We start from the raw sequence: 15,806 nt of genomic DNA, 5'->3' as shown, positions 1-15,806 counted from the left end.
ACCATATAAGTCATGCACCTGAGAGTGAAAGGCCATAAAATTAATGCACCAAAGAGTGGGCAATAGCATGACCATTAAAGCTTGAACAGTCATACTCCTCTTTTTCACTGCTCTCTCTCTTTTTTCCCCCATCACCTCATAAGAACATAATGATTAGGAACAAGACTAGAGTTGAAAAATGTGGTGCTGGAAAAACACAGCAGGCCAGGCAGCATCCGAGGAGCAGGGGAATCAATGTTTCGGGCATAAGCCCTTCTTCAGGAATGAGGCTAGTGTGCCAAGCAGGCTGAGATAATGGGTAGGGGGAGAGAATTTGGGGGAGGGGCGCTGGGCATTTTCTCCTAGGAACAAGACTAGGCCATCCAACTCTTCAAGCTTTCTCAATTTTTCAACATGACCCTGGCTGATCTTCCACTGCAGATTGCCCTTCTATTCAAAACTATATCAATCTCTGTCTTGAATACATTTAATGATTAAGATTCCTTAACCTCTCTACAATTTTACACTCGCTCTATGCTTTTACTTTCACCATTCCTCACAATCCCTCTCACTTCTTTTTATTCAATTTATACTTTCATTCTTCTAACTCTTCCTCCTCAAGCCTGCTTTCTCCCCCTTTCCCTAAATACAATCCCTCTCATCTCGCACTGACTTCATAGCCTCACTAATAATATGGCAACGGAGTTGCAGGGCTCATCTAATCCCGTCTGCTTTCTTGCAACGGCAGAGGCAATAATGCTGGGATGAACTAGACATGGTCCGCTCCCAACACAGGGTCTGCCAGTGAGCAGGTCACAGGCTGAGTCCCCCAGTCCAGACTCACAGGTCAGACTGAGGCTCCCAGGTCTGCAGCTAGGCCCAGGCACCTGAAAGCACAGAAGCATCAGCGAAAGGGACAGCGGAGGACCCCAATGACCAACAGCAGTACCTGGAGGGCTGTTGGATGGAGAACAGGAGGTACAGACCCTATGCACACCAGGCTCCACATGGCTCCACCTCAGATGTGGCAGTTGCAACTGCGATAGCAACAGAGGCCCCTAACGAAGACTCCAGAGCCCATTACAGAGACCCAGAAGCTGATGTAAAGACCTTGGTTGATGTCAAGCAGCAACTGGAGGAGTAGCGGAGGAGGAACAAGAACAAAAGATGAACTACACTGCACTAAAATCTTGCATCGTGTTCAGTGTTTCAAGATGGTACTGGAGCATGGCAACAGTTTGTGTACAATACGCAAACAGACACTTTCCACTGTATATTTATAGACGTGATAATAAATCTGAATCCAAATCTAGTTAAACATTAAGCAAAAAAAATACAGTTTCGCGTATTGTCGAAACACGTACGAGGTGTTCTGCAATGATGTGCGTTTCACTAACATTGATTCGCTGTAACGCAATTGACAAATTGGGATCACTGTTTCTAAACGATGAACGTGTATTGGCTGTAATGCTTTTACATCACCAATACTTTAAGCGCTGTCTCTAAAGTGCAATTTTCATGAGGTTGCACAAGAATGAAACCATTGCATTATATAAGAACTACCTGTATTCATTATACAAATTCTTGGAAGATAAGACTAAACTGAATTAATTTCAATGCAGATTTAATTGTGAGATTGTCATTATGAGATATGATTGCAAGGTAGTCAGCACTAAACATTTCCTGTAAAAAACATTAATCTGATTGCAACAAGATACAAAAGCTAAAAGCAATGCCACTTACAAGTCACTTAATGACATATCTGTAAGTTCCAAGTGGCAACAAGCCCAGATATAAAGACAGTCTCACCTCGGAAATCATGAAGTTTCATTAATAATTAATTGTAGAATAGATATTGACCAAAATGTAAAGCTACAAAGTATGCACAAGTGAGAGAAGTGCTATTTCTGGAATGCTAATGCCTCTATGGAATCTGACTTATCATTTTGTTTAGGTCACCAGGTAATTGCTGCCACTTGTCAGTTAAGAAAGATACAAAACATCAAGCAAGCTGCCAACTGAGATTCCATCTTGTACTGTTAAACAATCCGGAGAAAACTGCTCTCATGGCAGTGTGAGAGATAAAGAGATGCATTTTGTAACAGCTAGTGGTCTGTTCTGAAGCAAGTGAGCAGCTAAAGTTGCCATGCATTAGAACCAGAAGCCAGGAATCTTCATCTCCCAAAATCTACTTTCCTGCTGAGCATACCTAACAAGAAATATTAACTACAGAAGCTATCACATGTGCTGAATCTGATTTCAGTTATAGGATGAGAGAAGAGCCACAAATACAGTCAGGTAGATGGGTTTACTCCAGGAAAGGTAGAAGTAGGCAGGTAGTGCAGGAGTCTCCTGTGGCTATCCCCATCTCAAACAAGTATGCTGTTTTAGAAAATGAAGTTTTTTTCATTTGAGTGGGAGCAGCGGCCAAGTAAAAGCGAACCTGGGAGACTACAGTTAAGGTAAGACAGTTTGTTTTAAAATTACTTACCTGTAGCGGGCCGCGGTGTTTTTTTTCTCTCTCTCTTCACTGAAAGAGCGGGAGCAGCAGAGGAAGTGACGGCAAGCAGAGGGGCAGCCGGGAAGGAGAACAGTGAGTATAAATACTCACCCTTTAACACCAACGGTCATTTGAGTGGGAGCAGCGGCCGAGTAAAAGCGAACCCGGGAGACTTTTCACCGCAGAGGGCGGCGCAAGCTGGACGGAAGTGAGGTTGGAGCGCAGAGCTGGTCGGGAAGGTAAGTGATTAGTATTTGAGTGGGTGTGGTTTGTTGCCTCCCGGGTGCCAAGGTCCAAGACGTCTCGGACCGTGTCTTCAGAATCCTTAAGGGGGAGGGTGTGCAGCCAGAAGTCATGGTACACATTGGCACCAACGACATAGGTAGGAAGAGGGGTGGGGATTTGTGAAGGGTAGGTCTTGCCTTACAAGTCTTATTGAATTCTTCGAGGAGGTGACCAAGCATGTGGATGAGGCTAGAGCAGTGGATGTAGTGTACATGGATTTTAGTAAGGCATTTGATAAGGTTCCCCATGGTAGGCTTATGCAGAAAGTCAGGAGGCATGGGATAGAGGGAAATTTGGCCAATTGGATAGAAAACTGGGTAACTGGTCGAAGTCAGAGAGTGGTAGTAGATGGTAAATATTCAGCCTGGAGCCCAGTTACAAGTGGAGTTTCGTAGGGATCAGTTCTGGGTCCTCTGCTGTTTGTAATTTTTATTAATGACTTGGATGAGGGAGTCGAAGGGTGGGTCAGTAAATTTGCAGATGATACGAAGATAGGTGGAGTTGTGGACAGTGAGGAGGGCATTTGTCGTTTGCAAAGGGACTTAGATATGATGCAGAGCTGGGCTGAGGAGTGGCAGATGGAGTTCAACCCTGCCAAGTGTGAGGTTGTCCATTTTGGAAGAACAAATAAGAATGCGGAATACAGGGTTAATGGTAGGGTTCTTAGTCAGGTGGAGGAACAGAGGGATCTTGGGGTCTATGTACATAGATCTTTGAAAGTTGCCACTCAGGTGGATAGAGTTTGTAAGAAGGCCTATGGTGTATTATCGTTCATTAGCAGAGGGATTGAATTCAAGAGTCGTGAAGTGATGTTGCAGCTGTACAGGACTTTGGTTAGGCCACATTTGGAGTACTGTGTGCAGTTCTGGTCGCCTCACATTAGGAAAGATGTGAAAGCTTTGGAGAGGGTGCAGAGAAGATTTACCAGGATGTTGCCTGGAATGGAGAATAGGTCGTACGAGGATAGGTTGAGAGTTCTCGGCCTTTTCTCGTTGGAACGGTGAAGGATGAGGGGTGACTTGATAGAGGTTTATAAGATGATCAGAGGAATAGATAAAGTAGACAGTCAGAAACTTTTTCCCCGGGTACAACAGAGTGTTACAAGGGGGCATAAATTTAAGGTGAAGGGTGGAAGGTACAGGGGAGATGTCAGGGGTGGGTTCTTTACCCAGAGAGTGGTGGGGGCATGGAATGCGCTGCCCGTGGGAGTGCAAAATCTGTACGCCCACCTCCCCCTTTACCTCCGTCCAAAGCAGCAAAGGATCCCATCACATTCGACAGAGATTTACCTGAACTTCCACACACATCATCTACTGTGTCCGTTGCTCCTGATGTGGTCTCCTCTACACTGGGGAGACAGGACGCCAACATGGGGAACATTTCAGAGAATATCTCTGGCACACATGCACCGAACAATCCCACTGCCCTGTGGCCAAACACTTTAAACCCCCTTTTCACTCCACCAAGGACATGTAAATCCTGGGCCTCCTACACCGCCAAAACCTAATCACCCGACGCCTGGAGGAAGAACACTTCATCCTCCACCTTGGCACCCTCCAGTCACATGAGATCAATGTGGATTTCATCAGTTTTCTTAATTCCCCTCCCCCACCTTAGCCCAGATCCAACCTTCCAACTCCGCACCGCACTCTTGACCTGTCCATCTTCCTTCCCACCTATCCACTCTACCCTCATCTCTGACCTATCACCTTCACCCCCAACTTCATCTACCTATCGCATTCCCAGCTACTTCCCCCCAGCACTAACCCTCTCCCATTTATCTCTTAGCCCCCTTGGGCTTCGTGCCAACAAGCTTAAAACTAGAAGACAGAGGGTGGTGGTAGAAAGTTGCTTTTCAGACTGGAGGCCCCGACCAGTGTTGTGCCTCAAAGATCGGTGCTGGGTCCACTGCTTTTCATCATTTGTATCAATAATTTGGATGTGAACATAAGGGGCGGCACAGTGGCACAGTGGCTCAGTGGTTAGCACTGCTGCCTCACAGCACTAGGGACACGGGTTCAATTCCTGGCTCAGGCAACTGTCTGTGTGGAATTTGCACATTCTCCCCGTGTCTGCGTGGGTTTCCTTTGGGTGCTCCGGCTTCCTCCCACAGTCCAAAGATGTGCAGGTCAGGTGAATTGGCCATGCTAAATTGTCCATAGTGGATTAGTCATGGGTAAATGTAGAGGAATGGGTGGGTTGCTCTTTGGAGGGTCGGTGTGGACTTGTTGGGCCGAAGGGCCTGTTTCCACACTGTAGGAAATCTAATCTAATCTAAAATGAGAGGTATAATTAGTAACTTTGCAGATAACACCAACATTGGAGCTGTAGTGAACAGTAAAGAAGGTTACCTCAAAGTACAATCCGATCTTGATCAAATGGGCCAATGGACAGATGGGACTTTAATTTAGATAAATATGAGGTTCTGTATTTTGGAAAGGCAAATCAGAGCAAGACTTATACACTTAATGGCAAGGTTCTAGGGTGTGTTGCTAAACAAAGGGACCTTGGAGTGCAGGTTCATAGTTTCTTGGAAGTGGAGTCTCAGGTAGATAGGAGAGTGAAGAAGGCATTTGCTCTTTCCGTTATTGGATACAGCACTGAGTATAGATGTTGGGAGGTCATGTTGTGGCTGTACAGGACACTGGTTAGGCCACTTTTAGAATACAGTAGAACCTCGATTATCCAAACAAGGCGGGCAGGGAGTATGTTGTTCGGACATTTGATCATTCAGATAACTGTAAACAAGCGGGAATTTATGAATGCTGGTTATCCGAATATTTCGCAGTTATCCTGCAATGCACACCATAATGCCATTTAACCAACAATTGATCTATTGTAAACATGCGGTAATTTGAGTGTCAGTTATCAAACATTTCTCGGTTATCTGTCAATGCATGCCATAATGCCATTTAACTAATAACTGAATGCTGAGTTGCCTAATGCCATTTTTACAGGAACTTGAGATCTTTTTCAGATAATCTAAAATTCGGATAATTAATGTTCGGATAATCGTGGTTCTACTGTATTGTATGTAATTCTGGTCTCCAAGGATTTGTGAAACTTGGAAGAGTTCAGAAAACATTTACAAGGATGTCGCCAGGGTTGGAGGGTTTGAGGTTCAGAGAGAGGCTGAATAGACTGGGGTTGTTTTCCCTGGAGTGTCTGAGGCTGAGAGGTGACCTTATAGAAGCCTATAAAATCACAAAGAGCATGGATAGGGTAAATAGACAAGGTCTTTTCCCTGGAGTGGACGAGTCCAGAACTAGAGGGTGAGGTTTAGGGTGAGACGGGAAACATCTAAAAGGGACCTAAGGGGCAATGTTTTCACACAGAGGGTGGTGCGTGAAATTTTTGAAGAAGTAACAAAGAGGATTGATGAGGGCAGAGCAGTGGACATGATATGTATAGACTTTAGTAAGGCGTTCAACAAGATTCCTCATGGTAGACTGGTTAGAAAGGTTAGGTCTCATGGAATACAGAAAGAATTATGGAATGGGCTGCCAGAGTAAGAGGTGGAGGCTGGTACAATTACAACATTTTAAAGGCATCTGGATGGGTATATTAATAGGAAGGGTTGAGAAGGATACGGGCCAAGTGCTGGCAAATGGGATTAGATTAGGTTAGGATATCTCATCAGCATGGACAAGTTAGACCAAAGGGTCTGTTTCCATGCTGTAAATCTCTAAGACTCCATGTGTTAAACTTTCCATTCCCAGGTATTACCATTGACCAGATACTGCACTTGACCAAATTCTGTGGCAGGTAACTCAACTCCTGTTTTCCCCTATTTGTCTCCCATCTCCAACCCAGGTATATGCTGGAATACTCTCCACTTGCCTGGATCAGTGCAGCTTCAACAACACTCAAGAAGTTGAGCATTAAGAGAATACAGCGGACTGTATTCAACACCTTCAACATTCACACCCTTCACCTCCAGTGCACAATGGCAGCAGTATGTACAATCTACAAGATGTACCACACCTTCCTTTGAAAGCATCTTCCAAACTTGTGACTTCTAACATCTAGAAGAACAAGGGCAGCAGACTTAAAAGAACACCAACATTTTCAAGTTCCTCTCCAAGCCACATACTATTCTGACTTGGAACTGATCATTCACAATCACTGGGTCAAAATCCTGAAACTGTCTTCCAAAAAGCACTGTTGATGGCTCTACCCCTCAAGGACTGCAACAGTTCCCAAAGGCAGCTTCCTACCACCTTTTCCAGTGGGGATCAACAATGAATTCTGAGCAAACCCAGGGTGCACACATTGAACAGTTAAAGCAAAAGGAACTGAAGAAATGGGCCCAACAGCATTCCACAGAGATTTATTGGGACTTACCTGTTATAAATATTCTCTTGCCTTATATGTACTTGTCTTAATTTTGGTATCAGTAATTTTTCAGCCTATAATTTTACGCAGAATCTTACCAGGCTGTAAGCAATGTGGGCTGTGGGGAATTGAGAGAATTGGGTGAGAAGTTTGGCAAAGTCTATCTCAATTTCAAGATCACATAGTCACATCTTGTGTACATTTCTCAAGCAGCAGGGAGAGATTCTTGGTGGGGAGTAGTGAATTTCCAACTGATGCTCAAAACTTGTTAAATGCCTTGTGAACAGCCCATCTTGACATGGATTGCAATCTTACTGAATTCTGGACTTTAACTAGTGAAAGGGAAAACCTGACATGGAATCCAAAGCAGGTTCATGGAAGGTTCAACTTGCTGCCTTCTCAGAGCGATCGCCATCTTGCTTGTGACCAAACTGCAGAGCAGGATATTATCCATCAGTTCTAGCCACAAGTATCCTTTCACAATGGGGATATTGGGAATCCACTTTCAGAGAGCCATCACCTCTATCCTGGCATCCAATGCACTGGTACTGTGCCGCACAGGTTGGATTCTACCTGGCAGTGTATGGGTACAGGTATTTCAAACAGATGGGAACCTATTCAATAGCATGGAACCCACTATCTACCAGGTTGCATCTTTGTCCTCAAAATGACTCATATGGTGCCTATCAGCATTCCCGCAATATATCTGCTTCACCTTCCTGTGCCTTCCATTGGCAATTGGTACACCTGCACAACTTGGCTGGTAACCATGCATGCATCTTGTAGTAAGTCAGTTTGCCATGTCATGTCTGCAGTGATGTCAATGAGGCAGCCATCAATCAGGGGTCCTCACATTGTTAATCAGGGTAACCACCCATTCCAGTCTCTGGCTTTGGACACAGTCAGGCCTCTGGTCAGAATAGCACAGACTTAATATGCTTCTTTGCTCCACAGAGCAGGTTATGGTCAGTTCTTCATCTCCACATGGTCCGGTCTGTGGATGGTTGATGTGGCACCATCTGGGAAATGTTTTGCCACCAACCAAGGACCTGTGGAAATTACAGCTATTACTAGCAAGTCAGGTCATTTGAGGGGTTGGGCCACGATTGTCCTCTATTTGCAGACATTAAGGAGAATGGGGATTTGGGAAGGGGGCAACAGATAGGCAGCTATAAATGCATAAAACCAGTGGGTGATGGTCTAAGGAAGTGCAAAGTCCGAGAGGTTGACAGAATGGACATCTAGAAAGAACAGGATGATGTTCAGGATCTCTGCAGGATCTGAAAGCCACTGGCAGAGGACCATTCATTATTGTGCCAAACATGAAGCAAGTGGATAGCATGCAATTTTGAGGAGATGAATTGCAAAGATACTCATAATGGCAAGGTAAGTGAACCAACCTGTGAGAGAGGGGCCTCAAATCATTCACGGGTTAAGAACTAAAGCCTCCAAGAGTTGATATATTGGCAAAACAAGGTCCCTATTCCCTGGTCAAACTTCAGAATTGACAGTCTTTTTGTTTTGTACCTCCATGTCACCATCAGGTACCTCCTTCAGATGTACATCCCTGAGCACACAGCAAGCCGAACAATAAGCAATGTTGAAGGCAAGGGAAAGGTTATGGTATCAGAGTGAGCCCTTGCCAAACATACACATTGCTACTCCTGCTCCAATATATGTGTTTGTTGTTCCTTGTTAATGGCCAATGAGTTATTCCGCAAGCACAGCAGAGTGTCTGGAGCCTTAGTAGATATGGAGAATCACATGAACAGTGGAAGCGAAGGTTTATGAAATTTTTAAAAAACTATTTCCATAACATTGGGTGCAAAACAAACTATTTACAGAACATAATTACCCATCCATCCCCATAAAGTTTGATTTCCTCTGCCTGATGAGAATCTGTCTACCTTGGTCTTAAAAATATTAAACAATCCTATCTCCACTTCCTTCTGATGCAGAGTTCCAAAGTTGCATAAACCTTAGAGAAATTATTTCTTATCTCTATTCTGAAAGGGTGAGGTCTAAATTTAAAACTCTACGTCTTAGTCTGGACTACACTGCAAAAGGAAATATTCTTTCTATCTTTGATGCATATTGTATGATTTATATATTTTCATATCATGTATTTAAAAATTGGACATTTGAATTTTGAAACATATGCTTTATTAAACTTTGTGTCTAAAGAGTGATGATTAACTTGTACGCATTTCCATTGCCACAGTAATGTCTTTTAAAACATTGTGAAGGAGTAGCTTTCAGAACTAATGGGGTTTTATTTACTTTGGCAGAGTTTACAACCAAGCAGGTTAAACAATTGCATATCAAGGTTTCGGTTACATAATTCAAGATTTTTTTGGCTTAAGGAAAATATCCATAGATTGAAATTTTTTTCAGTTTTGCAAGAATTCTGCACAAATCCTTATATTAAGATGAATGTACACAGCAGCACTCCTGAGAAGGAAAGAACACAGTACAATGAGATTACCTTAGGGTAAAGGATTGAATGACAGTTCCAGACCAATAGTTTTGGATAAAGCATCAAAGAGGTTTTTGAAGCCAAGAGCATTTAAACTCAGCTGTATGAAAGTTCCAGGTAATAGGTATCAGATTTTCCAATTAATTTAAGCTCATTGAGGGGTTAGGAAGAGTAATTTTTCTCTGGTGTTAGTACAATACAAAAGTTAGTTTTGTGTTCTGTCAAGGGATAAATTTGAGATTTGTAAAGGAATGATTTGGTATTAAATAGTATTAAATTTCTATCATGTGTTTCAAAATCTTTAAAGGCTCATTATGTATAAACAACTTAATCTATTCAATTTTATCTTAGAGTCATTGATAGAGTCATACAGCAGGCTTTGGTCCAATTTGTCCACACTAATCATGTTCCCAAACTAAACTAGTCCCACCTGCTTATGTCTGGCCCACATCCCTTCAAACCTTTCCTATTAATGTTTTATCCAAATGGTCTTTTGAACATTGGTGGATGTAGGTATAGTCACCCTCTTCTCTGGCAGTTCATTCCACACACTAACCACTCTTTGTGTGAAAAGGTTGCCTCTCATGACTTTATTAAATCTTTCTCCTCTCACTTGAAAAACATGCCCCACAGTTTTGAACTCCATCATCCTAGGGAGAAAACCTTATCTATTCCCCTCATGATTTTATAAACTTCTTTAAAGTCATCCCTCAACCTCCTACACTCCTGTGAAAGGAGTCCCAGTCTATCCAGCTTCTCCTTATAACCTGAATTCTCCATTCCAAGCAATATCCTTGTATATCTTTTCTGAACCTTCTCCAGTTTAATAATATCATTCATATAACAGACTAATCAGAACTGCAGAGTACTCCAGAGGAGACCTCAACTGGACATCCCAACTCCAATAATCAAAAGGTCTGAGTGATGAAGGCAAGCATGTGAAATACCTTCTTAACCATCCTTTGATTTCTCTTGCTTAATAAACTTCAATTTTGTTTTAAAATTCAAATCTACAAAACTGCATTCTTATGTTTCAGTGAGAGACCACTACATTAAAAGATGATCTTTAAAGCCAGATTTCATTCTGGGATCTGACTTATCCAGTAATACCAAATGTCCACCATGTCAAAAACATTCAGGATCCTACACGCTTCAATCAAGAGACCCTTCACTCTTGTAAACTCCAATGGAAATAAGCTCAACCTGTACAACTTAACCTCATAAGAAAACCGGCTCATTCCAGATATTAATCTAGCCCTAACCCTAATGTCCTCTGAACCATCTAATGAATTTACATCCTTTCTTAAAAGAAGACCAAAATTGCATACAATATACAAGATGTGGTCTTACCAATGCCCTGTATAACCAAATCATAAAATCCTTTTATTTTCAATTCCTCATGTAATAAAAGATAACACCCCATTGGCCTTCTTGATTATGTGCTGCACCTGCATACAAACTTTTTTTTGACTAATGTACCAGAACACACAAATCTCTCTGCACTTCAAATTCTGCAGTCGGTTCTTCATCATTTATGGAATACTCTGCTTTTTCATTTTTCCTGCAAAGTGAACAACTTTACACTTTCCCACATTATACTCCATCTGCCAGGATTTTTTTCCCACTCACTCAAGTTATCTATATCTGTCTATAACTTCCTTATGTTATTTTCACAATATACTTTCCTCTTAGTTTGGTGTCAACTGAGAACTTAGCTACCATGCCTTTGTTCATATCATTTAAGTAATTGGTGTAAGTTGTAAAAAAAGCTCAGGCTGCAGGACTTCATTGATCATATCCCGCTGATCAGACAATGACACATCTATGTATACTTTGTTTTCTGCCACCCAGCCAATTTTCTATCTGCGTTAACACGTTACTTCCTACATCATGAGCTTTCATTTTTCATAATCTTTAATATGGCATCTTATAAAATTCCTTCTTGAAGTCTAAATATAATAAGTCTACAGGTTAAAGAGGGCAACAGAAACAATATTCATATAGCAAAATATGGGGAAAAGACATGAGGATTGCCTAAGTCATAGTGCTTATTTAGAAAGCAGGTGCCAGCACGATAGGCCAAACTCCTGCACCATGACTATTCTGTCATTCTATAAAAGTAACAGCACAGCTAAAGATTGAGAAGGTCCTCTCAAGCAACTGGATATAACCTAACACTAACTATTTTCCCAGATTGGTAGGGGGCTCTTGTAGTGCTGTGCTAGTGTTCCTACCTCGCAGTTAGGAGACTTGGGTTCAAATTCCACCAGCTCAGGAGACGTCACTGCATCTCTGAACAGGTTGATTAAAACACGTTTTCCCAAATTGGTATGCCAGAGGAAGCTCCCATTAATTTGAACATTCTAGCCTCCATGGTACAACAGAATCTCCAAATACACAACTGTTTCATAAAATAGTTATTGTGTTCTGTGTAGTTGGCAGGATGGCAAGTCTCAAGCAGTAAAGGATGTAATGGAACTTCCAGCAGCAGTTGATAACGATTTGCAGTTGAGTGGGCTTTCTATAATGGAAAAAGTGTCTTTTTCAGAAAGAGACCTCAAAGAAATGGAGAGACAGACAAAGGATTTCCCCAACCACTTGTAAACTACAGGCTTAATTCTATGCAAATTCTCTTCTTCATAGTTTAACCTTAATTCCTCTTCATGTTTGTAAAGACCTGATGTTAGTAGAGTAAAAAAAATCCTTGTTCATAATCTTTAGGCCATCTTGCTTGTTAAAATCTCCCATTATAAAATTAATGGGTTAAACTGGCAGGTTGACTTCAACATAGGCACGTGCGAGCTCCTCCATTTTGGATCAAATAAGAATGGAATAGTATACTTTCTAAATGGTGAATAGGTAGAAACAATCGAGATTCAAAGAGACTTTATGCCTGATACACAGATCATAAAGATGTAATAAATGATTGAGGAAATTAATTAAAGGTCTAATGCAATGCTAATCTTTACATTTGGAGGATTAGAATACAAGAGGGTAGCAGTCAAGCTTCAACTACACAATACCAGAGTACTATGAACAGCAAAGATTTTGAAGGTAGTGCAGCATACATGAACCAGAATGCTATCTGACTTCAAGGGTTAAATTACAAGAAAATATGTGGTCTATTGCCTGAAGTTAAAAATAAAGAGGTGATTTGACTGAGGTTTTCAAGATATTAAAGGAAACAAAGTATTTCCGCTACTTGGGAGATGAGTACTTGGAGGAATTGTCTAAAGGTTAAAGCTTGACATTTCTGGGTACACTTCGACAAAAAAAATGTCAGAAGTTTGAAGTTTTTTCCACAAATTGCAGTTGTTGCTCCATTATAAATTTTAAAACTGAGATTACACATCACCTCTCTCACATTCCTCCCGCTCCACTGTCAAACTCCCACTCTCCTTCATCACACTCTCTAACTTCTATCAAGCTACCTCTGCCTGCTGTAACATTTTTCTCTCACACACCTAAAAGAATCTCACAGCTCTTGAAAAAACTCTTCCATTAGAAATCTCTGTTGGTCTGTTTATTCCACCCAGCTGTGAAATATTCCCACCCAACCTCTACATTGGCCATCTCTTGGAGGTACATCCAATTCAGGGCTATGGGGAGAAATGACATTTGTCAGCCCACAATAAGAAAAATCAGTTGGCAGAGGGCCAACTTCAACGGGGCAAGAACAGAGCAGGGTAGAATAGATTAGAATGAGGGGTCAGTGGGAAATACTTTAATTGAATAGTGGGCGACTTTCAAAGCTGAAACAATGCAAGTTCAGTCACAGCATATTCCCTCAATAAAAAGTAGTTCTCTACAGCATGGAAACAGGTCCTTCGGCCCAACAAGTCAACACTGCCCCTCTGAACAGTAGCCCACCCAGACCCATTCCCGACCCTATACATATCCCTGACTAATGCACCTAACACTATAGGTATTTTAGCATGGTCAATTCACCTGACCTGCACACACACTTGCTTTTCCAGATATACAGTAGTGATCTGCTAATGATATAGAGAGGAAAACTTCACACTTGCAGATGATAATGTATAAAGTAATGAGGAGCATAGTTAGGATAGGCAGGAAAAAACACTTCTTGGTGGAAGGATCAATTACGAGGATTCAAGGAAAGAGGAGATGTTTTAGAGGAATGTGATGATTTTATTTCACTCAGAGGGCAGTGGAAATTCATTGCGTGTAAGAGGTGATTGAAAGAGGTCATGGTTGAGATATATAAAATTATGAGAGGATATAAAATCATGAGAGGCATAGGTGGGGTGGCCAGGAAGAAAGTTTTACCCTTGACAGATGGGATTAATGACCAGGGGACATGGAGTTAGAGTAAAGAATATTTAGATTGGCACTTGTAATGCCAAAGGACACAAGGTGTTGGCAAATAAAATTAGAATACTTAGGTAGTTTCTTAATGGTGCAGTCATGTTTGGCCTAAGAGACTTATTCTATGCTATAGATATCTATGATTTTAATGGTATTAGAAGCAGAGCCCCTCATGATTAGATTAGATTCCCTACAGTATGGAAACAGGCCCTTCGGCCCAACAAGTCCATATCGACCCTCCAAAGAGTAACCCACGCAGACCCGTTCCCCATATTTATCCCTGACTGTGGGCAATTTAGCATGACCAATTCACCTAACCTGCACATCTTTTGATTGTGGGAGGAAACCCACACAGACACGAGGAGAATGTGCAAATTCCACACACCCAAGGCAGGAACTGAACCTGCTGTGAGGCAACAGTGTTACCATTGAGCTACCGTGCCGCCCCAACATGATTAGATTCTCTACAGCATGGAAACAGGTCCTTCGGCCCAACAAGTCCACACTGCCCCTCTGAAGAGTAGCCCACCCAGACCCATTCCCCGACCCTATACATACCCCTGACTAATTTAGCATGGTCAATTCACCTGACCTGCACATCTTCGTGATTGTGGGAGGAAACCAGAACACCTGGAGGAAACCCACGCAGACACAGGGAGAACATGCAACAGTTGCCTGAAGCGGGAATCGAACACAGGTCCCTAGTGCTGTGAGGCAGAAGTGCTAACCACTGAGCTACTGTGCCATCCCATGATATTTAAGAAATGTTTGGATGGGCATTCTGTGATATTAAGGCACACAAGGCTATGGGCCAAGTGCTGGAAAATGGAATTAGATAAATTAGGTGGTTGTTTTTGGTCAATGCAGATTCAATACGCTGGAGGACCTCTGTGCTATGAATCTATGACAAGAAACATGGAAGAATTGTAAATTGTGATAATAGGGCAGAATGTCAGTGGAATACAGAAAAGAAGTAGAGTGGGCGGAGAGGTGACAGATGAACTTTGATGCAGAGAACACCAGGAGACGATGCAGAAGAAATTCAGCTTTGAGCCAAGTGCTGAAAATATGGTATCAGAGTAGATAAGTGCTGGATGACCAGCACAGACATGATGAGCTGAAAGGCCTCTTTTCATGCTCTATGACTATATGAGGAGTGAGAGGTGATGTATTTTGGGAGGAAAATTAATGAAAAACAACCTAAAATACAAGTCTAAAGGGGCACAGGAGAAAAGGGACCTGAATCAGTGCACAGATCACTGAAGGTGGCAAAACAGATGAAGACATTTGTTAAAAGAACATATAGAATTGTCAGTTTTATTAAAAGGAGCTGAAATAGCTCCACAGAAGCCAGTATTCCATCACCAAGTCACCCTTTATTCACACATGAATAGACCTTGACGATAGACCTGCCTCATCCAGATTCAGGCACCACAGTGTCAATATCCCTGACACTCAATCTTTGTACGTCAACCAGGACTCCCTGATTGGACCAGATTAAAAGCCCCATCCAGGGAACTTGTATTCTATGAGGTGCAGCTGGCTGGCCTCATTATGATTCCTCCCCTCCTAAGCCCATGGGCCTTGGCCAGCCCCTTTTCTTTGAAAGCTTCCTGGGGTGTTTTAGCACTGGGTCAGGTTCCTCCCATTGATTGTCTGACACAAGCAGCGTGTAATGCATGAGAGCTCACCTCTTGCACAAGAAGCGCCTTGGTAAACTTTCACTTCATTCTGGCAGCAAAGGTGGTTACATCTATCATATCCACCTCAGATTCAGAGGACTTGACAACGTTTGATGAGGAGATTGAATCTACGGATCTGTGACCAACACTTCTGAGACTGTGTAGCAAAAGATGCATGCAGAATTTCTATTGCCATCCCAGTATTTGACGAACGGGCCCA

The sequence above is a fragment of the Chiloscyllium punctatum genome, chromosome 41 (assembly GCF_047496795.1).
Source record: "Chiloscyllium punctatum isolate Juve2018m chromosome 41, sChiPun1.3, whole genome shotgun sequence".
In the NCBI taxonomy this organism is placed as follows: domain Eukaryota; kingdom Metazoa; phylum Chordata; class Chondrichthyes; order Orectolobiformes; family Hemiscylliidae; genus Chiloscyllium; species Chiloscyllium punctatum.
Note: the sequence above shows the minus strand (reverse complement) of the source record.